This window comes from Labrus mixtus, chromosome 1 (assembly GCF_963584025.1).
Source record: "Labrus mixtus chromosome 1, fLabMix1.1, whole genome shotgun sequence".
NCBI lineage: Eukaryota > Metazoa > Chordata > Actinopteri > Labriformes > Labridae > Labrus > Labrus mixtus.
In genome coordinates, this window is record NC_083612.1 from 21,809,171 (window position 1) to 21,831,748 (window position 22,578).

The 22,578-nt window shown below is 40.3% G+C and overlaps 1 long non-coding RNA gene across 1 annotated transcript in view; it reads right to left on the reverse strand.

Moving 5' to 3' along the window:
- Window positions 1–22,578, reverse strand: part of LOC132974443 (uncharacterized) — an 84,810-nt gene that overhangs the window by 20,618 nt on the left and 41,614 nt on the right. Inside the window, exon 3 of the long non-coding RNA XR_009673119.1 lies at window positions 3,754–3,821. This is a non-coding gene — a long non-coding RNA (uncharacterized LOC132974443). The remainder of the gene's footprint in view (window positions 1–3,753; window positions 3,822–22,578) is intronic.

Below are 22,578 nucleotides of genomic sequence, written 5' to 3' on the forward strand. Positions count from 1 at the left end.
GACTGGAATTGCCTGCAGCTTGCTAATTTATGCAAATTAATGTCTTGTCTGATGCAAGCGGAGGGGGAGCGGGTACCACCGCTTGGGAAGCAGTCAATATCTAGCAACGAAAAGGTTAAACGGCAACACACTGCTTTGTTGGTCTTGAAAGAATCGCAGCGTAAGCCAGGGAGGGCTGCGGAGTACCAAGCAACAATGATCAAGAAACGCACTCTATGCCAGCCCTCTTCCTGGCAAGGCGGGTAGACGGGCAGCCAATCAGGTCCTTCTGGCTCTCTCGTAGGCAAATGGCATGGCATGCTGGCCCTCTCAACGCCCCGCCTCCCCTCCCCACTGCACTGCAGCTGCCCAGAATGATTTAATAAACATTTTGCCAGTGGATCAATAACTGTATTGATCAACCATTGTGAGAGAGTGATCCGTCTAAAACCCCGAGCAGCCTAGAGCTCAGAGATGGGAGGAGCGAAAGAGAGAGGGCTGCAGAGAGGATGGAGAAAGAGAGAGAGTCTGCAGCCACGGTGAAAGGGAGAAGAGGTACAAGGGAAGAGAATCTGAGAGAGAAGCAGCCGCCGAGCTGAAGGCAGGTGGGAAGGCAGGTTTTCGGAAAGCGCTGCCAGGCCACTGGGACTAGAGGGAAGCTCATGGTAATTGCTTTCTCATTAAGGGAGGGAGGGTGAGGGCGACTAATGACTACGGCGTTAAGTATGCGGGTAAGTCACGGATAGATAAATAGTGCAATGAAATGTGTTAAACAAAGGGGGTGATTCCCACAACCTGAGGTTGCTAGTTTCTGCAGTAGTCTGGCCTGCTGTGTAGCACTGTCAGAAACATTGTTGCATGTGCGTAAGTTCGTGTGATTGCTTAAGGTGAAGTCTTTGAGTGTGTAAGGAGAAGGGCAATACGGATGACTGGTAATTTAGGTATTGGGCATGTAAAAAAAACAATTATCATCTTAATTGCGTTACTGATTGTTCTTCAACTGTTCTCTGTTTTCATCTAAGGTAAACTGAACTGAGCAGGAGCATCTGGAGTATGAAAGGGCCAGAGTTATTCTTGGTGACAACATGGGACAAAGAAGGCCTAGCTGATACTGTGGCCATGAGCTCAGCCACAGTACAATCAAACCTGAACATTTCTGAGAAACTCAAAGACCAAAAGGAATAGCCTTCATCCTGGATACAAACAGTCATGGAGGGAGTAAAAAGAACATTTCTTACCAAGGCTAAGGCAAGGGAATATTTCAGAACTCAAAGAAGACATCTTTCATGAATGTTTCTGAACAACACAATAGTGCTGTTTAGAATTGGTTTGGATAAAGCAAGCGTTGGGATGTTTGGACATTTTGACAGTCTATTGGATTGGATTTAATTTTCATCCTGTTTTTGAATTTTGTTGATTCTTTTCTGAACAGACGACTGAGTGGACAACTCAGCAACTGCAGTGAATGTTCAATTCAAGGCCCCAAGCTGAGCAGCACTGGAGGAGGAGGAGTCAAAAGGCTCTTGGGAACATCCACCAAAAAGCTAAAGGGAAATCAAGTTTCCATTGATTGATTTTAATGCGATTTCCTTGTGCTTAATTGCGGATATTAGGGAAGATATATTCCCCCCAATGGCAGAGGATGACCCTGATAACTAAAAAAACCCACTTTGCACTAAAAGTGGTGATTGTGGGAGCACAGAGAAAAAGGCCAACACTCTTAATGTTAGGTGCTTTGAAAACATGCAGTTTGTGATTGAACATTATATACTGATGACAAAAAGTAACTACAAACAACAAAAACAAATTCAATAGGATTGTGAAATACATGATGCAAATCACTCTACGTTTGTAGATGTTAAAGTCCAAGTTCTTCACTGCATGGTAGCATTCACTGTGTATGTTGAACAATATATAGTTTTGACTCTTTCTATACAAGAAATACAAGACTGGAAATGTACATGAAGGCCACCAGTAGCTTTGCCCAAAAAAATTAAAATTAAAATAAAAACAACACTTTTTATTACTGCTGGCTATTTTACAATATGTTATTACTTGTCGTGTAAGGCTGTTATAACATAATGGATCGAGGCCCCAAGCTTGACTCAGGACCAGGTTGTTGTGGTCTCTTGAGCCACACTTTTAAGACAAATATATCTGAGGTAAAGTCAAAGTAAGTCAAACAATATGACTCAATTGTTGTTTAAGTAAAGCTTTCTTTCAAGCTTTCTTGACTCAAAGTTTCTCAATGTACACAACATGGATCATGAGCTCAGTGTAGCAACAGTTAACTATATTAAATGTATGGTGAAGGTCTCTTTTCAAGCTCAAGGATATTTACAGTTGCATAGACAGGAAAGCTATATGGATAAAGTGTGTTGTAAATAGTAAGCAGTAAAGCACTGATTTGAAAAACAACAACAATGGCAGTAACAATTATGCTTAGTAATAGTACGTCTCCTATAATAGATATGTGCTTGAATCAGGTGCCATAAATCCTCAGAGTCAAGTCAATGGCTTTTCATGTCACATAGAGTTAAACCGAATATGGCTGCTCATCATATCATTTCTGGTTAATATGTTGACTTTAGTGAGATATCTGTTTTGGATTTATCCTAATCTGATATCTCACTTTAGCTATACATTTGTACATCCCTACATATTGATGTGTAGATTTATGCTTAGAAAAATACATAGACAGAAAGAAAGATGGACCGAATAAGGTTTAGTAATAAACTTTCAATGGCTTCCGAAGTATTTGTTCCGTATTAATATCAATATCAATGTAATTTCAATGGTATTAACACTGAAGTGTTTAATCTTCAGCGTAATCACCTAACACAGATTTAATTCATGCATTATCAAAGCAGCTCTGAGACAGTGAATCATTTTCTTGTTTCCTTTCATCCTTTTTTTGTTTGAGTCAGACTCTTAAAAAAAACAAACCCTTGGATGAGTGCCAGAGCATAAATTAGGATCTTCATTAGACACATCAAATCTAAATCACTTTTCAATTAACAGGCCAGTCAACCCGAACTAATCAACCAATTAGTCTTTGTGTGTTCACAGAAAAGCTAACAAAAGCACACAAGTCCCCTGGGAAAGCAGTAAAACACTGCCAAGACTGACAGTGCAAATGAGAAGCTACTGGTTTACAAGAGAGAGGGAGGATCAGAAAGTGGCAGGGAATACTTGTGACACTGGGCTCACATCACTGTCACTTTTGGGGAAATGAAACTTCAACTTATAAGATAATTGAATTGTGTTTAAGAAAGTGTAAAGGGATGCCTGTAGAAAAGGAATACATCATATAATCTTTTAGAGCTTTGATCTATTGACAATTTTCAATAGGTATACAGTTTTTAGGTTTATGTTTCCACTTGTATTCTTACGCTAATGAGAGGTGAATAAATAGTAGTTTAACACTGTCATTAACTCATATTTTATTAGAGTAATATCTACTGCAAATTCAATGAAAACAGTGGAAGTTTATTATGTTTTCACTTCATTTGATTATGTTAATTGCCACTAAGCAGGTAATGTCCTACTTCAATGCATGATTATCGTGATTTGAAAGAAAATTCTAATTATTATTATTCAGTTTTAATTCATCACTTGTGCGGATCAGATTTGACATTTTACTAACTCTTAATCAAGACCATTTGAGAACATGTAACAACATGTTTGTGAATGGTACGTTATAGCAGAGTGAAACACTTCAAGGGGCAACAATCGACGCCCAAGGGCTGCTGGGATGTTGGGTGTTGAACATACCTTTAGGCCACAGAAAGGATAGGCAGCACAGGCTGTTCAAAGATCTTCCTCACACAGCAGAATGCAACCTACGAGGCAAACAAACACACATATGACATATACAAACAAACATATATGCATACATACAAACATACATACACATACTGGACAGAATAAAAAGAGGACCAGTTGCGGATTTTTAAAATGCTGCCACTAATGACTTTAAACCATTTTGTATATTGTTCAATTTTTAAGGCATAATAAAAGAAACCCAGATAAGAAAACATGAGCATTATTTTTCTGCCCCTTCTACGCCTCAAATGTAAAGGGTCAGGATTTAAAGGTTCTTGTCTACAGGCCAGAAGGGGGTTGCAGAGAGGAGAACACCATTATCGTACCAGTAAATGTCAGAACAACCCCGTCTAATTGTGCCATTACTAATTCATGTTTATTAATGCAGTGATGTATTATGGCTCTACACACAGACTGAGCTTGTCTCTGCCTGTCACATACAGATCATTCTATGCTGGGGAGGGCTGCAGGGAGTGTGTCAGGTTCTGGGGAGTGTATGGGAGCATATGGTACATGTAGTGACAGTGCCAAGTGGTGTGTGGCTTTAACATGAAGGAAGAGGGGGTGAGAACGGAGTTGACTGATGGCGCTGGTGTCTTCTCACTGGCCCTGTGCCAGGCCTGGTCCCCAGTGCCCCAACCCCCTCACTACCCAAGAGCCTCTGGGCAAGTACCACAGTTATTGTTTTCCCTGCCAAGCAATTAGAGGCACTTAAGGTTTATTTAGTCATGCGCTAATGTGTGCTAATTAGCTCGGGGCCCAAACAAGCCCCCTCATCCCATCACCTTGTCGCTCACATCAGAGTGGAGCATCACCAGGAGACAGTGGGGGAATGTGAGGGAGGAAAAGGGTGGTACAGAGGGTGGGATCATGGTGGAGGAAGGGGAGGGAGGTGGAGCAGAGCAAGAAGGATTACATAAGCACCAGACCAGCTCTGTGGATCAGCACTTTTTAAGAGATCTTCAGGGGCCTGTTGGCTGAACGCGTAGCAGGAGGAAAGGGCAAATACAGCCCAGTTACACTTTTATAGAATGCTTTGTGGAAAAACACCCCTGACACACACCTCGGCCTGGCAGCTCGGTTTGTCATATGGCCCAGGAGGGCTCTGCTGGCCTATCACGTGACCAGTGTAATGACCTTAAAGGGCATTCTCCTCAACAAGCTGAGGCCACTCCCACTGGCTGGACTGCTCTTAGGGGAAATGTAGTTTGGGTCACTGCATAATCTGTGATGCATTTGGCCCTCAGGCTGCAATAGAAAAAAAGAATCAGGCAAACTAGGCCAAATAGATTATGCAAAAGCTGTCATGAAAGGTAAAAACAAAACAAAAAATTGCTGCACAAACTAGTGTCTCTACTGTTGTTGGTCCATTACGCTTACAGTATTGCACATTATATAAAACAAAATATGAATGTGTAATCAAGTGTAGGCGTCAAGGGCAAATCTATTAAGAGCCAGAGTTTGTGTGATTAAAGTTTCAATGATTTATTATTTGCTAGTTTGTAATCTGTTCCAGCTATGTGCATTGCTTTGGTTTTATGATTATATGCATCCTCTAGGCACATGTGTCAGCTATAGTTCAGTCCTCAATTCATTCACAGAACAGCAAATGGTGATTTTGTAACCATTGTGGTCAGAGCATGAATTAAATATTGCATTCAATAAAGAACACAAGGCAAACATAGAACTTGGAAAAACAGAGTCAGCTTAGGTTAATCACGTACAGAATAAAGAGCGACAGCACTTTCTGTATAGTGATCGGAGGGCTGGAGAATGGAGGATCAATGCATGTTGTGAAATATAGTTCCTTTTTTAAAAACACAACACAGAGTGTAGAGCACTGACTCATTTAAAATATGTGAACAGTTGAAGGTCAAAGGCAGGTTCAGCTGCATATGTGCATCTTATACATATGCAGAAACAAAACCCATCAATCTTTGCTGCTTGGAGGGGGTAGGGGGTTGGGTGGGGTATTTGAATCACTTAATATTAAAAACAGCATGTGGAACATTTTACAGCACATGCTTTAGATCATAGAAAACAGGGGGAAAATGCTGATGCAAGGCTTCAGTCTAGCCCTTTTTTGTGTTTGTGTTTGACTGGGAGATGCACTCTAATCATCCCAGAACTGGGCTCCTCATGGAGCTATCAACTAAAATTGCTCTGCAGTCTGGAAGGGTGGTGCTATAAATGAAATATCACTTTCAGTTTTATCTCCAGGGGCAGCGTGACGCTCTGCACCAATCACAACCCCACAAGCCAACCCTTGACCTTTTTCATCTCAATATGACTACCATTATCTTGCAGAAAATTAGAAGCGTTTCGCTATTGTTCAGCAGCGACGAGGGGTGGAGGTTATTTCAAGATAAATGCTCCTGTGTTCACGACCCATGCCGCAATCACGCACCATCAACACACTGCAGAGCAGGAACATGTCTGCTCAAGCCGTGTGGCTGCATGGGTGCACATGCGCACACATGAGGATATTTGTAAATGGATTCATGTTGATTGTTTGGTGCTGTTGTAGCTTTGTGTTTACCCAGTAAACCTGTCTGTTAGCGTTGGGCTAGCATGTTTCACTAAATGCTTTTGTATTACTATACAAGTACTAAAATGAACAGCTTTAATGCACAATTTACAGCAATCATTTGGAAATGGAAACACAAATGGTTGTAAAGCCCTGATTTCAGCCGTGTATAGGCAATTTGATTGCTGCTGGCTTCGTTACAAACAAATAGTGAAATGGACAAAATACTGCTGCTAACAAAGCCATTAGATGATAAATGTGAAAAGACTGGATGAAGGCCTAAAATGATATGAAAACACGATGTTGCAGGTGTGAAAACTAGCTGAGCATCCTTCAGCCTTCTTGCACATTCTCCTCAAGAGGAAGACACACAGAAAACCTGCACACACGCACACACAGCTTTGAACAATATACCCTACACAGGCACAACTCTCTTTAAAGTCACTGTTGTAGCTCTTTCATGTGTAAGTCCAAGCTTCAGCTTTAAACATAAACAATATATTTAATAGCTAAAATTAAAGAAGCTTCAAAGTTTTATCACAGACTTTAGTTAAGACCATCAAAATAATGCCGTAACAATGTTAATTAAATTGTGTTTGATTGCAGTTGTTTTATGTAGGAATTTCTGCTACAGACATAAATACAACCTATCAGTAATGCAGACCTTTGCAATGAGTAAATAGTAAGTTTGAGTCATTTAGGTTTAGAAATTTAAAGAACATACGTGCTCAGCTGCTTCCTTTAAAACATTTTAGTATTTAGTATTTTAGTAATACTAGTGCTTAAAATAAAACAATGACAACAGAATTTAGTACATGTAATACATACTCAAATGTATTTATTTTAGAAAATACAATTCTGACAATTCTGCACATTTTGTAGCTTATAGCCTTGTCCTATCTAACTCTGCTATGAAACCATGAAAATGAGCCTTTTGACTATTTTTTTTACTCAAAGCAACATCACATGTAAACAGACCAAATTATATATATTACTAAAGTCCTCTCATATTTGTGTAGTTTTGAAAGTCTTTAAATGAGCACAGTTAAGTGACGAAAATAAACTGACCATGAATTTGCAGCAGTTCTGAATGTCATAAAACAGCAGGACATCTGCAGTTCTATCCAACATATGTCAATAGCTTCCAAAATAAATGAATATATTAATATTTTTGTCCTTATTTTCCACCTCCAACATTAGTTATTATCTATTATGATGCATGCAGAGTGTTACGGAGGTCACAGGATAGTCCTGCTTTAAATGTTATATTTCGATGATTGGTTCATTTTTTCCATTTCCTGTTCATTGTGTGCAAGCAAACTCCATTGTCTGTGGGTGGATTCTACTCGGCCCTCAGAGGGGCCATCCCCAGGGAGCACTGCATCTTTTATTAATCAGGGGTGCTGCGCCACAGCCCAGCTTATCTAATTTAGCAGCCCGACGCAGATACAGCTATGTTGGGCTTGGCGTGGAGAGAAGGGACAGCGTTGTGGGGGTGCATATGGGTGTAGGTAGGATGGGGGTTGGGGTGCTACCCCTAATTTTTTTTCATATCGTGGGTGATGCAGGCGGGGGCTGTGAGGGGAGCAGGGGGAAACCGAGGGGAGGCAGCGACTTATCAGACACCTCGTCACCAAGTTTTAGGACTGAATCACAATACAGCAAATTACCTTCTGCTGACAAGAAAAAATGAGCGCGTCCCCAATATGAAAAAAAAATAGGATTGTCAGGAAGAGGTGACACATTGATTGCTTAGTATGCGCATCCAGAAGGCTGGGGTTCAGAGGCGTCCTCCCTATATATATGTAGAAGAGGTGCAGCAGTGCACAGCACAGCCATGAGGGGGAAGGAGAAATTGAAATGCCATGTTAGATTCGAGCCCCTTCCTCAAGCCAATCTCTCTGGTCTAGCCTATTCTAGATCGCCATATTAGACCGCCATATCATCGCACTGTGATGTGTTCTTTGGTGAACAACCGAACATGTACGAACAACCACTGAAGACAATTCAGCATTCTCTAACAATGCAGTGTGCTACAATACACTGAGTTACACAGGATATACATAGTATATAAACACTACGGACCTGCTCACTCCAACAAACTACAAGACTATTACAGGGTCTATAGAGGTTTTATAGTCCTTTTCTGCTTGTCCCTCCTCCCCCTTCTCTCTCATCTGTGTCATAGCTCCGATGAATCAGTGTCACCGGTGTTGAGAGCACTTACTGTCAACCCCTGCGCCCCAGGCTACGCCACTGATGGACACAAACTATAAAATATCAGCCCCCTGGGGAGACATCGCTCAAGCACTGCCCCACAGCCTCGAGGGGGTGTGATCTGGTCAGCGTGTGTATGTTTGTATGAGTTTGCTGAAAGAGCAAAAGGGCGATGTGTTTGTCTGTGTATCAGTTGTGATCCTGTTTGTAATGGTCGAATGTGGGATCACACGGACAGTTTTCACACCATTTGTATAAGAGATAGATCAAATGGAAGCTCATATGTTTCATGTTTGTTTAAAAATACCTTACTGTTTTATTGATTGTTAAAATAGCTGTAGGAATGACTGCATATACTCCTCGGCTTCCAGAATTGTGTGTTATCTCAACCCTGCTGACAAAAACTACAAGCGTACAACTGTATGGGGAAACCACAAATGAATCAATCAATAAAATCAATGGCTCTGTCTGAGGACATGTCCCGCATCAGCTGATAAGTGGTGAAATCTCCCCCCTCCTGTTCATGTTAAGCTGAGGGAGGCTATGAGGAGTCTACACAGATATCATTTGAAGAGGGAGAGAAGGAAAATCAGTCATCAAGTAGAGGTGAGGGAAAAATCTTTTTTAGCCATTTGATGAACCCTTCTCTTAACCACTCCTGTCTTGGTGACTCGGCTGCTTTTTTTTATTCCTTTGCTGTGCAAGACGTTAAATTGCGTACAACTGCACTTGTGTAAAATAGGTACTGTACTGGATGCACTCTTTTATACATCACAATACGGAGTACTCCAGGTAAAAAATTCAGATTTCTACAAATTAATATGTCTCTTTACATGACTTGCATACAATATCTCAAGTATTGACAATTCATTCACACTGTCTTCACCTGAATCATGTAATGCAAGTGTACAAAAGGGCTCCTTTAAATTTCAAGGACAAAGGCATTAATGGAAGAAGGAAGGAAGTTATTTAGTTTTTTGATGCCCTGTGGAAATGGGACACCTAATGTAGCATATGTTACCTTGTAGAATTATGCATGACTACATTATATTAGTGTGAATGGTGGAGCTGTAGGACTGCTTGAGTGGCTTGGAAGAACACATGAAGGCACAAAGATAAAATCAAAGGAAAATCAATCAGATTGCTGTTTATCTTCTTTGTATTTTGTTTCTAAGCTCAGTGTCATAATGGAAGAGTCATGAGGCCTAACAGAAGCATTTCATGATCAAAAACAGTTATTCTTAGAGCCTGGCAGGTAAATGACAGAAGACAACAAAGTCCTTTCTGTTTGATCAAGTACATTCAAAGGGATATATAGGTATTCAGCATGCATTCAATTACAGCTGTCATGGGCTTTGTTTATGGACTATCACTGGCTGGAGTCTGACCAATTTTAACAAGAATGCAATTTAATGCAACAATGTCCATGTTTGATGAGCAGGCTGTGTTTCACATAGTATATGTTTTGGATGAAGCAACACCACATCTTGTAGGAATAAGCCTTAATAGTAATTCTATATTCTGCAGCCTTCTTCTGAATTTGCGTAACCTCTGTAAGGTAAATCAGGAAGGGGTAGCTACCAGGGGGAAAAAAAAACTGATTCAGTAGAGTGTGATAAAATATACAAATGCCCAACGATGGTATAGACAGTCTGAATAAATGTTACTTCCAATTGGAGGGATGGGGACTGCAGCCCCCCTCTAACAGTCACTTAAGTTAAGCACTAGTCTGCCAGGCTGGCCGCCACACAGTAAAACTCATCTATAATTTGTGATGAGTGTAATGCCATCTCCACTTCATGATTATGTGATATTCTTCACCTCTGCCATAGCCAATGAGGCCAAGAGCTGGCAGTCTTAATGAGGTGCCTCAGAGTTCAGCTGCGAGGAAGGAGAGGTGGGAAGATGGGTGCATGGGGGAAAAATGAGGAAAAGACGAAGATGAGGAGTGCAAGAGTGATACACCGATAATCACAAAATTCTGAAATTTACTTTCAATCTTGAGCATGTTTTATGAATATCAAGCCCAATAAAGTAGTTAAAAATGTGTTGAAAGTAGATATGGTCATGCGTAAACAGCGAGAGGGAGTCATTAAGTCCTGGCTCAGTGATACAGACCCCCAAAAAACACTTGTTAAGGGAAGCACATGACAGGTTTTTGTGGAGGATTATGTCCACAAGGAGATCTCATGAGATAGCCCTTTAGACTCATTTCCAGTCAAGTGCTTTGCTATGCTCTTATGGCTGGTCGAGATGTTATGAATAAGTAAATAACAACATTTTTCCAGTCGTTTAATCTCTGAGCACTGTAATTAGTAAGTCTGTAGTTTGGGCTGCCTTTTTTGCTGCCCTTATTATTGTTATTGAAATGCCACGCTCTTATTTAGCTCAAGGATGAATAATAAATAAGCTATAATTACTGTCTTGAATGAGCCGACGGCCTGGCTGGGTCAATGGTAAAGGCAGACCTGCCCCCCCACCGCCTCCTCTCTCTCTCTCTCTCTCTCTCTCTCTCCTCCCTTCTTTTGCCCCTCTCTCTTTAATTGGATCTTGTAATTAGTTTCTCTGATGGATCTGGGAGGTCTGAGGCATCCTCTACAGCGTTCATTAGTGTTCTTAGAGGAGGGTGAAGCTTTTTAAAAGCTCGGCCTGCTCTGTCCCTCACATGTTACAACACAAGATATGGTGCTGCCCAAATGCAATGAGAGGGCAGAGTTTACAGCCTGGCTTAGATTTGCCCTTTGTACACCCTAAACAAGTAGTGGGTCTTAAACGGGAAACTTTAAGGCAATACATACATATTCAAATCTCTTTCCTCAATAAAGTATTTTGGAGAAATGTTCTTTAGGTGCACTCCAGCTAAGAGAATATGTCACCGCACATAAAAGCCTATGTAATGATGGGTGCCCTGTTAGAGATTAAGAGATTCATACTTCTTTTAAGAAATCAGAAGACTGTCAGACATGTGTAGACAGAGCATTAGTGCAGGTAGCAGTGTGATCTGAAATCTAAGGTAAAATGTCCTTTGGCTTAATATCAGCGCGCTGACCAGCCTCTACAAAGCTTTTTGAAAGCGAACACTCACACACACACACACACACGCACACACACACACTTTTCAGACCTATAATATACAACCCCCCTGTAGCACCCCAACACCATTTCCCCTCTTTTCCTCTCCACCCTCCGCTGGCCAGGCTACACTAGACATCTCTCCCTAATCAGCAGCCTCGTCTCGCTCAGACTGGTTGCCATAGTAATATGCCGGCTGGTCGACATGGCAACCACTCTGAGGTCCACTATTAAATGAAGAAGAGTGGAGGGAGGGATAGGGAGAATGGAGTTGGGATGAGAGGCTAAGAGAGACACAGAGACACAGAGAGAGAGGGGAGGAAGAGGAGAGACAAGAGCGAGATTGTCCAAGATGGGGGAAGTGGTTGGTGGTAGTGGGGGGCACGGGAAAATTAAAAAAAAAAAAAAAAAAGATGGGGAAAAAGCATAGAAAAATGAGTCCAAGAAGGGGGAGAAGAAAGAAGGAGGGGCGGCTCAACAAGAGATAGGGAGCATCAGTATTGCTTTTTGAGATACCTATTGCATTGTGGGGTATAAAAAGCATCAAATATGTTTTGCAATGATGCCAGTAACCTAATGCATGACATCATTTACCTTATGCCTTACACTCACACATGAAAAATGCAGCTCTTCCCAGTGTAGAAAACAGGATAAACAAAAATCAGGTTTAAAGTTTGTAAGCTACTTACCCTGTTATTGTCAGCCCACATCAGACATAACTGTGAATATTGAGTCAAGAAAATAATATTTATAAAATGTAAAGGTTTTATGGACAGCAGTCTCGTAAAAATCATCAGCGAAGGCATTTATATAATGTTACTTTTTGTCAGAATCCTGAATTTAATTTGAGTTTACTAAAGTTTGATTTAGTTTGACCTCATTTGTTCTGAAACCGAGTGGCACCTTCCTCGTTTTGCAACTAATATTTCAGATTATCATCAGATGGAACAAGACAGTTTTCTTCTGTCATGTTAAAGTGTGGTTTTTGGAGTCATTTTTTTTATTTTGTTGTCACTTGAGCACAACTCCCAAACTGTGAGAATTTTCCAGAACCCACAAATCTCCATGTCTCTATTGTGTTCTACCTCGATCCCTCTCTCACCCCTTCTCCTATCTCGCTCACTCTTCCCATCCTTCTCCTCTAGTTTTTTTTACAAGCACCTCGGCTATATCTTGGAGTCTCCTGCTACCATTTATATCACTGTCTCTTTTCCTTCTCTTTGGCTGCATCTCTCTGTCTTCCTTTCCCTGAATGTCTGATTCTTTAATGAATGAAATGCCATCCCATCGAGATGCCGCCGCAGCAGTGGCACAAAATAGCATTTGTTGCCTTGTGTGTGAAATTCCTTCATGAATAGGAGCCCTCTCTCTCTCCCTGGAGCGTCTTATGAAAGATAGCTAATTGCATGTCCACATTGTGCCGTCAGTCCCTGCTTCCCAAGCACACTATTCAGAGGCAATTAAAGTGAGCTTAAACAGAGTAAGAAAGTGCGTCATCCTCTTAATGCAATTAAGGAAGTGTGTACACAAACATACAGTAATACTCTTAAACACAAAGACAGGAACACATTGAGAGAAGGTAGAAAAAAAAGGCAAGCGGAAAGGTGAATTTATCCGGCAATGTAAGTTCTTGCCTTGGTGTCATGCTGCAATATCTTTCGTAACCTAGGTTTTGTTGGTAATCTGTCTTTCTCTACAAGAAACTCAACTGTAAAAATGTACCTCTGAATACTGCTGAATTACTCGTGATGAAGCAGAAATGGCGTTTTTTTACGTGACTTGCAGCTTTGATATGAAAACTTAATTTTCTTGCTTTGCTTTCTTGCCTTGTCAAACACTATGATGATTGCAATGTTTTATATTTTTACTGATTGTTGCTTAGTGTTGGGTTTACATGCACACTTAGGCCAGTTTATAACAGATTTGGAAACCCAGAGAAGGCCCCATCTTCAATTAGTTTTTGAAACATCAGCAATTAACGACAAGGTAAATAAATCCACTGTACAAAAAAATATGGTATAGGTATAAAGGTAGCCTGCATTGCTGGTGGTGGCAAGAAATTGTTTTACATAATAAACAACACACAGACTGTAGCATACATGCAAACAGACACAGGATAACTCTGACTCACAGGTGGAAATGACAGGCCTGTGGTCAAACACAGGTTATTTTCACTCCACCAGTCATGCTCCGACACTTATCCCCAAGCCTCTGACACCGATTACAAGCCAACAAGATCTCATGAAATCAAGTCAGGCTTCATTACAATACTACACACGGTACACAATTTGTGAAATGAACAGCTGCTATAGTTGGAAAGGTTGGTTTTGAATATGTAAATTGTTGCCTTGTTATGTGTTGGTATAAGTTCCACAAAGTCCTTTTTATTTTGATGGTTCAGAAATGTAATCCATTTACAGATACTCTTGAGTCGGGACGTGAAAGCTTGGGAAGTCTCACCACTAGTTATTCTCACTTAAGCACTTGGTAGCCTCATCTCCTAAATACCTTCATTAATATTTTGTGAGACAGCCAACCACAGCAAACTTCAGCCAAACCTCAGCCAACCTGGGCCAGGAAGGACTGGAAGCTGCCAAGTCTATGCAGGTTAAACAAGCATATAGAGCAACCAAAACTAACAACACTTCATATGAGTGCTCTCCAAGCTTAAGACTATTTCATTATTTTTCCTTTTTTTTTTTTTTTACACACACACACACACGCGCTAACATGTCTTTATAAATACACTGAGACCACAAGCAGTCCAATGATAATCCCACACCGCTATCTTCTGTCCAACGTGAAGGCTCCATGATTACCATTGATCTTCTCATTATGGTATACTACTTACCCATCGAATTTCCTTAATTTTCAGACAAGTTCATTGCTTTGCATGTAAAGAGACCTACACTGAGATGCCTCCTTAGACCTTATTTGCCTATGAGTCACCATTAGACATTGAGTGCAGAGTACACTAATGGCCATGCAAGCATTCACATATCTATCCCAGTCAGAACACACACACACACACACACACACACACACACACACACACACACACACACACACACACACACACACACACACACACACACACACACACACACACACACACACACACACACACACACACACACACACACAGCACCTGCTTTGGCCCTTTATTTTTAATCTACCATCACCTGTTAATTTTGGGTCTTTCTTTGACCTTTTCTCTTTCTGTCTGTTGCCTACAAAGTTATGCTTCTTTCCCCATGTGCATGTACATGTAAAGTTTAAACACAACTACAAAAAAAAACGACTTATATATATATATATATATATATACAGGGGTGTTTTATGATGACTTTAAAATCCAAATGAGCTCCCCTTTTATCTTAGATAACACAGATTTTTTACAGGAGCGGCCATATATGAACAACTGTTAAACCAGACTTTAGTATCCTAAGATTTCAGAAGATGATAAAGAATAGAAACTGTAAAGTATTTATTTTATTTTCTTTAAAAAAAAAAAAAAAAAAACCTTAGCTTTGGGCTCCTGCACTGAATCGAGATATCAATATATCCTCTCTCACAATAGGACACAAGAACAAAAAAAAAGCCCTCTTAGCTCGAGAAAAAATGTTCACCTATTTCTGTGCACTGTGGAGGCAAGAATGTCTATTCTGTTGGACTACATATATTTGTTTGTACAGCCAAAGAGCAAGAAGGGACCCATATGCATGACACTGTGAAACTAGGATTCTCACAGCTCTTTTTTTAATTACTATGCTCTTAATTTATTAAAGTCTAGAGTTTGACCCCATACATTTGTTGACCTGATTGAAAATCAGCACCGTCTGACTTTCTCTCAGTACTGGGGTAAGTTGCGTTTAAATCAACTTTGGAAATATTGGAGTGAGAGTCATTATTTATTTTGGGCAGATAGTTATCTACTGTTCTGTCTTTGCTGAGGAAGGTTAGTGTTTATTGTACCAACTTTCTATTTCCTTTTTCTGAGATACAGTGAAGAAAGAGCATTGCTTCCTAGTTGTCCTGAACTGTCTATAATAACTAAACTACATGACATTACAAATAATAATACTACTTAAAGCCTTGGCCTGTAGGTTTTTATATTCATGGTAGATGCAAACCTTAATTGGTTGATCCTAGCAGTTCATTTGAATAAGACAGACTACAATTATGCCATAACAGATGGAGAATTATATGTTTGTTTTCAAGGCTCTTGGCCACATGCTGGACCTTTTTGTAGTCCTGGACAAGCTGGACTCTGAGCCTGAGGCTATACTGAACTGAATTGAAACTGAATTCCACTCAAACATACTGTTAGCTCAGATAGCTGGTTGGTGTGCCAAATTATTATTATTATTATTATTTAATTCAACAATCATATTGTAGAGGTTGTACACATAAATTGATGCTATATCTCAACCTTTGAACATGCTAAGTAAAATACACTGAAATGATTGAGATAACAATCTTGGGTTTCTCAAGACAACTTTTGTCATTTTAAAAGTTTTGTGACAAAAAAAAAAAGCAAAACATATTGAAAAAAGATTATAACTGTTAGGGTTTTCTAAACATCCTTTTTTTAACGCTGTAATGCAGAAAACTATTGACATAAATACATTGAAATACAGAAACCTTTTCAGGTTATTATTCAGAAGAATAATGTAAACAGATGCACGTGAGATACAGAGTTACATCAAAAAACTTCCTTTGCAGAGGCTCCAAACTGCCAGGAACAAATGCAAGAAATAACTTAAAAAATTGCAAAACAAGTGGTGTTTTCTTTTTATATAAAGCAGCAAAATTTCAACATGATTAAGATACATATAGAGCTCAGGGGGGCATTTAGGAGTAGCATCAAACCGGAGAAGATGTGTAAAGACTACAAGGACTGTCTGTGGAAAATATTGCAGAAAACTTGTTTTAGTTGCTTGCAAAAATGATGTCACAACACTAAAGACAAATGGATAGAAACAGCTCAGAGGTACATGCAGACTACAATGAACTGCTTGACTGCAATGGGGGGCTTTGTCACCTCTGTTATTCAGCCAGCACGGTCACCATCACAACCTATTCTGACACCAAATGTAAAGTCCAACTGCCCTCCAAATCCCTCCCAATTATAAAAGGTCCTTGAGTTGCTGTTTTGCCCCCTCTCCAGCTCCTGTCTGATTACTGAGTGTGGGGCAAGCCGGGCAGGCAATCAGCCGCAAAGCGCAGAGGACCAAGGGAAAAAAATCAAATCTAAAACACTGCAAAAAATAAACTAAAGGGGGGACTTCTGGACCGCAATTACAGGCCATCCAGCCAGGCCTCTGCTCGGGCACTCAAGAGCTGCCGTGATTTCCGACAGAAAAGGTTATTAGTTTTTATTGGAGGAAATAGATGCTGGGTGGCTTTAAATGGCACAGTAATGCAGGGGTTGAGGAGGGGTGGGTGGAGGGAGGCCTCCTGACCCAGGTCTCCCAAGGGTCCCATTGCACTGCTGGAGAGATGCACAGAAGCCATAACACACCCTGACCCCCTCCTCCCCCCCCCCCCCCAGTCCTCAGACCCTAAAGCTCCTGCATGAACTCCAAGGCAGCCCCCTGGTCATCAGCCTTGAACTCCACCTGGACACACGTCTTCTTTTTTTTTGTCTGACATCCCTTCATAGAAAGCCTATTCACTGATGAGGTTTTTATGGCCTTAAATTCAAACTGTATTCATTTTCTCAATGTCTGAAAAACCTGGTTGTCCTCTGGGTTTTAATATTCATCCCCAGATACATATGACTATTTTAAGACATTTTCAGTGAAAAATGTGATGCTTTCGATGTTTAATCATCTGCACTATTTAAGTATTGATTATTTTGTTTAAGCCAAAAATGATTGTTTTTAAATCACAATTTCTTTCTGCAGGAGAGACTAAAAGTAAAATTTAATTCACAAGTGTTTTGCACAAAATTGAGTGAAGCCCTACTGTGATTATGGTTTTAAACCTCGACATGGATATTCTGCAACATAACATTTTATCTCTATTTCAAGCTGTGTTTGTTTATCTGCACACACACTCTCTTTCTCTCTCGCTCCTTTACACACACACACACACACACAGTAGCACAACCATGCCTATGCCTCCAACACAGCAGCTGCACATGTGAAAACATTATCGGAGAGCGTGGCGGCTGCGTGTTTGCCTGGCTCGCTGTAATGACTGCCTGCAGATTTCCTGTCACGAGCACGTGAGTCTGCGGCTCCAGGAGGAGAGGAGAAGTATGCGACCATATTTGCTTTTGTGCTGGGCTGCCTGTGTGTGTACTCTGCTGTGTGTGACGTTATTTCAGAATGTGTAAGCTATGATCTCCCTGCACCAGATGAAGTGCTGTCCACAGGCGTCAGTGTGTCCGTCTGTGCTGATAGGCAGTTTTTCCAGACATGGTTGCTTTTATCAGACTGAAGAAATATACAGAAATGTTTTTAATGATTTCACTATTACTCTCTTCCATGCCTATGATGCAACATCTCGTCCACTTAGGTGTGTAAAATGCAATAACTTTGATTACAAATGTGTGTCAAAATATGTCACTGTAGATAATATGTTAATACTATCTTTTGTGAGTGAGCGTGTGCATGTGTGTTTCTCTTCATTGTGCTTGCTGCCCTGCTCTCCTCTTCCTCATCAGTATTCAGGGCAGGTAGGCTCCAGCACGGACCCACAGCTCAGTAACTAATGGAGGGGCTGATGGGAGCCTGATGACGACCACAGGGCCATTTGTACACACACACACACACACACACACACACACACACACACACACACACACACACACACACCATGTCTGTACAAACAAAAATGCTGTGGTCATTTCCAGGCACATCTGCAGGTAGCAGCCAGGTAAATTAATTATTCTGCCCATTTTATATTGGTGTTTTTTTTTTTTTTTCCTCACATGGGATGCTATTTGATAAATTTTATCATCTCTCCCCGTAAGTGAGGAACAATTATTGTGCAAGGCATCATCCTCTGCTGCCTCTGTCGGTTGTCCTGCTGCTGCTGTTGTTGCTTTTAATGCTTACATTTTTTTTGCCTTCAATTGCCTAGACTGCAAACCTTTCCAGCGAACCACTGCCCCTCTAAGTTGATTGCCAGGAAGTGCAGGGAATTAGAAAATTAATGTCACACAAGGGGTCAGTGCATTAAGGTGGCTACACGCGAGTGTTACCCCCATCATGACTTTCACACAGGAGTTCAAATATGTCCTGCACAACTTCTGCCGAAGAATGAATTCACTTCAATTAGTCCAAATGTGTCAAATTGAGATTTTAGGGTGGTCATCACCAATCACGCACATATTTGTGTAATCTAAAGATGTTTGTTGAAAAAATTTAAACAAATCCAACTAAAATAAGAGATGTGTGTAAGGTCAGTCAAGTCAAACATGTAGACCTGAAGACTCTTTTTACATCTCTCTTTCAATAAGACTGTATCCATCTATTTTACCTCCTGCTCCTGTTCGACTCTCCGACCGCTTCTTTTACCTTCCTATCCTTTCCTTTCCCTTTTCCTCCTCCTTTTCCTCTTGCTGAGCCTGGGCCAAAGAGCTGACAGCCAGTGACCTTATGGGTCTCCAAAGCTCCCAGGGAGAAAGGTAATGGGCCCAACCCCGGAACACACTCTCACTTCTAGGCACACATGGGCCTGCCAGCAGCTTTGATCCGGTAGCCCCTGCTCAGGTCTCCTGACGCCTGGTGAGGAAATTCATAGGAACAACTGGAAGAGGCCTGTGTTTATTCAGCTCCTTTAATGAGGAGGGAGACGGATTATCGGGGGCCAAGATCTCCCCGAAAAAACACAGGGAAAGAAAAACTGCTGCTCCTTCCAGATGTTGCTCTATCACTGGTCATTTCCAAGGAATCCAAGAGAGGGAGAGAAAGTGAAGGGGGGGTATTTCAGTATGCAAGAGGGAGAACTAGTGGTCGGCCGGAGAATTTCCTCATGTTTTCTCTTTTCTTCGGTCTGGCCAGATGTGGGAGCTCCGGCCCAGAGGAGAGCAGCCGCCCCTGCACAGTGGGGAAAGCTGGGGGCTCTAAGAGGGAGCTTACAGACGTGCTATTTTTTTTTGAGAGGGGAGAGGGGGTCAGATGGTGTAGGTTACCAAAGCTCTCAGGCATAAGCATTACTTTGAGCAATTTGTGCTGTCTTAAAGACAAAAAGGAGCTATTTCCTGAGCCTGTCCTATAACCTCTAATGTGTTATTGTTTCAATCTTTTACACAGTTTTATTGTAATCCTTATTAACATAGCCCGTAAAGTGACGTGGGAGCAAATATAGAAGCCTGTTGGAGAAAGATTTTAAGGTCTGCAATACACCTATAGTAACTTAGATATCACTACAGGTGTTACCATTTCTCCCTGAGGAATGGTAAGACTTCTCTACCTGCAGACACAAAGCAGTCTCAGGCTGCGTGTCACGCTCTTGACCCTTATGTCAGAGGACTGACCAGATCAATACGTCTCTCAATTGTCAAACCATTTAGCAGAGGATTACGGGTCAGACACTGGTCACAGATCCTAACACACAGAGGGCAAAGGTCATTCTGCCGTGCACATTTACATGTGATTTCCGATTATCAGCTTCTGTTTAGGGAAGCACCTGTGGTGGAAAAAAAACAACTTTGTAGAGCAGTCTCGGGTGTCAAATGCCAAATCCAAACCTTATCCTTTCTCTCTTTCTCTCAGTCTTAAACAGACTGTTTGCAACTGGAGAGGTCAGACCTTCCTGACCTTCATCCTCCAGACCTGTGAACTGTCTAGGTTCAAGGTCAGGGCAGTGACAGACTGAGGAAGAAGTGTTCACTGTGTGTGTATTTGTGTGAAAGGGTTTCTGACAAGGACAGTTTGAGTAAACATGGTGATGCTGACATTTACCTACTCTGTGATGGTTATTCAAATGTATTTACATGAACAAATCCTGAGAGAACCACTTTGCAACTCAATACATGCAATCAAAGAAATTATCCTGTTTTTGCAATAATACAATTGCACTTCACAGCTGGTTTAAATACACTTGAGTAGATACATCAAATTAAAGTAAATAAGACATCATTTCATTGGTCTTGATTAAAGCATCTTCTAGACAGTCAGAGACCTGCAGAGGATTTTAGAGGGGCAGGGGCCTAAAATCACTAAAGTGTTTCTCGACCAAAAATATTAAATAAAAATACACCTGGAATGGATACTTTATGACACTGCTAAAGACATTACAATATATGTATTTTAAAAAACTTGTCAAAGGGTTATTTAAAGTAGTATCACTGTCCATACTGTATATGCCATAATGAAAGACAGAAATCAAACAAAGAGATGACTCTGTGATGTGACATAGATCTTGAATACTAGATTTGACTATCATGGGGTTGTCAGGGCTGAGTCCAGACCACAGGTGGGTTTCTCCCGCAGGATTTTATTTCGCTAGAAAAAGCTCTATTTTTATTTATGCACTCAGGACACTTTATTGAAAATTAAAAAATAAATAATGAAAAATTAAAAACAGGTACCTAAAACTATATTTGTAATTTTTCTTTGCATTTCGGAATCAATTTGTTCATTGTATTATTAATAATAGTATATAATAATAGATAGATAATAATAAATGTTATTATTATCATCAATATTATTAAATATATTATTATTAATGTTATTATTATAATTATAATTATTAGTATACTTATTATACCATCTTAGCAACTGTCCCCTTGTCTCCATCTTACAATGAATCTACCTGATATTAAATCTAGCTTTCTACGATGTGCTTGGGTGTGAAGACTTTGTGGGGCTTTTTGTGGAGGACAGTTCCATACTTAATGTTTCTATGTGTATGCGCGCCTGCGCCTGCTCTAGCAGCTGCAGCAAGAAAGAGGACAGAGGAGAGGGCATCGCACTGGCCTGGATCACATACCCTATCCCCCAAACTGATATTCTTATTTAACCAACTGTATCTGTTCATTAGGCTAGTCTGTGCACAGAAAGAAAACAACTTGTTTCAAAAAGGGCACTTTGTCTATAGAGGACAAAAGGGCGGGTTCTCAAGCCCCTTTTTTGTCTATGTGCAGACGTGCATGTAGACAGCTATTTGGAAATCATTGTTTGAATTATATGAATCCATCACAGCAGGACCTCATAAAAACAACTTGGATTTAAGTTATTATTGTCTTACAATCAGTCCAGCTGAGAAGTTTAAAATGCTACATGTGTTTCTAAGACGTCAGTGTGTTAAAATCACCACTGAACGTAAAGAGAGCCAAGCTGCATCCTAATCAGATGTCTAATTCTTTTAGCATTTAAATGTTTAAAAAATGTATGATTCATCATCATTTATTTATCATATTTGAAAAATAAAAAATACATTATGATTCAAATGTTTATTCAAAGCATTACAAATCACAAACACAGTCCCTATAGCCTTAACTTATTTTATAACTTTATCATTTAACCCCTGCTGCTGGTTGCACTGTTAACACCTTATCTCTATTTTCTTCATTTCAAAGTTGTCTCTACTTTATTATAGTATCTATCCATACACGACGGAAAGTATTATCTTCCACGTTTCCCTTAATTATTTTATTCATATTACACTTAAGGTCTGGAACTAAATGCATCAACACCATTTATTCTGTTCATTCTCATAATGTTTTTCTTACAATATATATTAAATGTGTAGCTTCTCTACCATCATCATTTCAGGATAAATTGGAAAAACTAAATGTCTGAGGAGAATTGAAATGTTTTTAAGGCGTTTACCACTCACTTTTTAATTACCAATCATCATCAAATCTTTCTGTTGCCACATTATTCAGAGTGAACACAGGGTTCGTTCAAAAATGGATTCCAGTGAACCTTGACATTCTAAGACAGTCATACTTATAACTGAAACCTATTACCTGATGCTCTTCTTCTTCAGTCAAGTTT